The 4,365-nt window shown below is 41.4% G+C and overlaps 1 protein-coding gene across 1 annotated transcript in view; it reads right to left on the reverse strand.

Moving 5' to 3' along the window:
- The window catches only part of canx (calnexin), a 39,658-nt gene extending 35,506 nt beyond the window's left edge, over positions 1-4,152 (reverse strand). Inside the window, exon 1 of the mRNA XM_039813530.1 lies at positions 4,072-4,152. The gene's annotated coding sequence lies outside the window, so the exon portion shown is untranslated. The remainder of the gene's footprint in view (positions 1-4,071) is intronic.
- Positions 4,153-4,365: the final 213 nt, after the last annotated feature.

Raw genomic sequence — 4,365 nt, forward strand, 5'->3', positions numbered from 1 at the left:
AGAGAGAGACAGAAAGAGACAGACCGAGACAGAGAGAGAGACAGAGAGAGGGAGAGACAGAAAGAGACCAAGAGAGAGAGAGAGAGAGAGAGAGAGAGAGACAGAAAGAGAGAGAGAGAGAGAGAGAGAGAGACCAAGAGAGAGAGAGAGAGAGAGAGAGAGACAGACAAACAGACAGACCGACAGAGAGACAGAAAGAGAGAGACAGACAGAGAGAGAGACAATGACCGGAGACCTGCAGGATATTTATCTGAATGCAGATTACAGATTTAAAGGCAAGGTTTAAAATTAACTTTTCCTCCACCAGCCAAACGGCCAGTGAGTGTTCACATTTTACCACTAAACAGGCAGACAACCTTTGTTCTTTTGGGTGGCGAGTGACGCAAATACACGAGCCACGTGCATCTTTGACCAGCATTTGGCTGAAAGATGGGGCTAATTTTGGACCCCGTTTATAGGTCACTTTCGAACTTTCGAACGATTGGAGTAGTGAGTCATTATTTTCAGGTTATGCTAAATTGTCCTGACTGGGCTGGGCTGGTGTAGTTCTTGTCTGGCGTTGCATTCGGACACCCAACTTGTTGGGAGTAATTTCTGGGCGCGGAGATGATTTAAAATTTAAAATAATCTACCGGTATTGTGAGCAAGCTCATTAAGTCAGTTATCAGTTACCTAACCGCCCGCAGACAGACAGACAGACAGACAGGACGAACGAGTTACTCTTTAAAAACGGAAACACGCAGTGAGCACTAATGTGTCACTCATCTGTCCATTTACAACAACCAATCATCAACGGATGGGTGTCAAAAGATGCTTTTTAAATATCTCTCTTCCTCCTTTTTTAAGCAAACTATTTCGATTAATCGATTTATCCGTTCCGGTCGTTTTTTTTGACTTCCATCTCTGCATCTGTTGCGTCTTTGTGTAGTCATGTTGCGTCTCCTTTGGGTCATTTAGCGTCCGTTTGTGGCAGAGGTGTTGAAATTAATCAAATAATCGGCCGGCTCATAATCGATTATTTCTGTTTACAGTTTAATGTAGGCCTAACAACATTTCTGTTTACATATTCTGGTATGTTTTGCACATTCAGGAGGTGCCATGTGCTCAGTGCTGTATAGCTTTATTTATCCAAGTTATTTAGTATTAGAGCTCTGCAGAATGTTTGGTTTTTGAAGCTTGAAAAGCTACGAATTAAATATCCTACATGGCTTTAATAGAAAAATGTATTTGACGCATCGAGATATCGAACCGAAGACATGATAATCATTATCGAAAGATTCACACCTCTACTTTGCGGTAGTTTTGGGTCTCCTTGCGGTAGTTTTGGGTCTCCTTGCGGTAGTTTTGGGTCTCCTTGCGGTAGTTTTGGGTCTCCTTGCGGTAGTTTTGAGTCTCCTTGCGGTAGTTTTGAGTCTCTTTGCGGTAGTTTTGAGTCTCTTTGCGGTAGTTTTGGGTCTCTTTGCGGTAGTTTTGAGTCTCTTTGCGGTAGTTTTGAGTCTCTTTGCGGTAGTTTTGGGTCTCTTTGCGGTAGTTTTGGGTCTCTTTGCGGTAGTTTTGGGTCTCTTTGCGGTAGTCTTGAGTCTCTTTCACATCATTTTGGACCGTTTATAACAAACAATGGAAAAGCTCGAGCAGATAATACATACATTGAAAAAGCTTAAAAGACTAAACTTAAAGAAGTCCAACTACAAATCATTAGATCTGAGAAAAGTCTTTCGGTTTCATTCAGTTTAGGCTGCTGCACCTAACCCCTTATAAACGGCAGGTACTGATTGATCGATTGATTGATTGATTGATTGATTTAGCATTTACATTTCCAGTAAACCAGGTGGGGAAGTGTAATCTTGCAGTGCATCATCATCATCATTTGGTTTCCGGGTGGCGGTCTGACACACAGACACATGGCACTGAATCCCAAAAAGAGAAACCAGCAGGTTGAACCGGTCGGTCTGCCGCAGGCTTCACCTGAAATACCGGATCCAAAACCTACGATAAGGATTCAGCTCTTTTATAAATGCAGGCATGCTCCGGTGACTCCGTTTTGGGGTGCTTTCTGGGAGGCAATGTTTGGATCTGTAAGTGAAGCTTACGGGATCACTATTTATTTATTTATTTTGGGGGTAGGGGCTTTATTTGATAGGATTTGATGCAGCAGCAAAAGCCCGCGGGTCTGACTCGAATAAGTCATTCAGCATGAAAACAGCATCAGACATGACTAATGGAGTAAAGAAATCTAAGTTGACTAAGACCAAAACCACCGATTAGTCGACTAATCCACTAAGAGGAGCGGCCCTACTAATTGATGTGCATCCCATTCTGCCTTGTTTGGTATTTTAATTAGAATTTTTTTATAATGCAAATTGGCCATCCAATCTTTTAAACTGGATGTTTTATTTCACTTGAACTGGTCAAAAGTAAAATACACCCTGCAGGGAAGTAAGTCTAAGTTTTGTGAGGTTTGGGGACCTTTTCTTTGACCGAATACATGGAGGGTGATGCTAACAAAAATAACTGAGAATGACAGAAAAGGGTCCGCAAACTGTCTTAATTCATCTTTTTAAAGTGGCAGTGTAAGATTTCAGTCACGGGTGATTTATGATTTGTATTTGAAACAAATGGGGAGAGTGTGTGTGTGTGTGGAGTGTGTGTGTGCAAACACTTTATTTGTTGCTAATTTTATCTCTTCCTCATCCTCCATATTTTTATTCAATCCTTTTCTGTTCCTCCTTCTCCCCCTTCTCCCCCTTCTTCCTCCTCCTTCCTCCTCCCCCTCAGGTGTAGGACGTGTGTGTGTGTGTGTGTGTGTGTGTGTGTGTGTGTATGTGTGTGTGTGTAAAAACGATGGACTAGTGCAGAGAGTTTATCAGTCCGGAGCGTAGAAGCATAATGTGATTCATTCTGTTTCTGTAATCTGTAAGTTTGTTGTTGATACATGAGCTCAAAGTTTTCAGAATTACGTGCATAAACAATGGAGAAAAAATATGTTTTTTTTTCTCCAGGAAATGTTACGCCAGACATCCCGTAATACTGCAGATATATATAAACATTGCAACACTTTCATCAGTGCGCCATAGGCTCAGTCACAAACTGACATTTATTTAAATGAAAAAATTAAACAGAGCTTTTATTTTGAAAACCAAACATTCTAGAAGATTTGCAGCTTTTCTCGGTTTTATATCGATTTTAACTGAATCTATGACTGACTGACATCTAAAAACATCCCATTGGAACATACTGGAAGTTGTGGCGGATTTAACATTTCGTAACATTTTTTTTATAAAAGTGAATGATTAATCAATTTATAGCCTACTTAGGTTAATTGACAGATTGTAAAAATCATCATTATTTGGCAGCTTCATACTTTGTTGAACTACCGTTAGTATCCACAAAACACCGGCACATATATTTGGTATCTTTAGTCAATTTTGTCTCATACAATTTTTTTAATAAAGTTCTATTTGAAGTGACATTCAGTTATCGCATATGTTGACTAAGCTAACACGCTAACTGACGCCTGACACTCATTAATTGTTTTATTTTTTTACAGCATGTCTTTTACGCCACTTTATCTCAAAAATTCAAGTGACATTTGTGTTACTTATCGTTTCAATTAATCTCTTCTAAGTGTGTCCTCAGGAGGACCAACCGTTTTCTGTTACGAACACGTCTGATTTAGCTAGCTAGCTTAACGTTAGCTTGATTTACGAAACGAAGCGGAACTTCAGCTTTCTTGTATCAATAATCACAAGCGGACTTTTATCTATTAACCTAAACGAAAAGCAGTCTCACTTATATCGCTATATACGTAACGTCTGAGTTAATTACATGTTAGTAAAGGCCAACGCAGCAAGCTAAAAGGCTAGCTGAATTCACCTGCAGTTCATTAGCTCCAGTTAGCCACTCAGCCTAATGCTAACAGCATGCTAGAGCTTCGTTTTCAACGGCTAAAAACGCCCAATTTTTAAATAATTAGTGTACAGAGAGTATACATAAGCCGACGTTTCTCACAAAACGCTACTCTCCCGCTGTGTTTCCCCGTAAAAAGTGCCGTTAATCGGTCTCTTTACTCACCTCCGGCTCTCAGATGTGACCGCCTGGGAACTACTGAGGAGCGTCACATGGAATCTTCGAGGGAAGAGCCCGCCCCCGCCTTCTCACCGCTGATTGGTTAGCGGGAGGGGATTTTTGACGTTTCCTGTCAACTGTCAACAGTTGATTGGTCGAAGGGAAATCTCGGTCGGACTCGACAGTGCCCGCCCCTCTGGAGCTGAACCTCGTGGACAGCGCTGATTGGTCGACCTGTAAGGGCAAGTGAGCGCTGATTGGATGGGGCGAAGCTGGGTGAAAAGGCCTGCTAGATGAGGT

This window comes from Perca fluviatilis, chromosome 10 (genome assembly GCF_010015445.1).
Source record: "Perca fluviatilis chromosome 10, GENO_Pfluv_1.0, whole genome shotgun sequence".
NCBI lineage: Eukaryota > Metazoa > Chordata > Actinopteri > Perciformes > Percidae > Perca > Perca fluviatilis.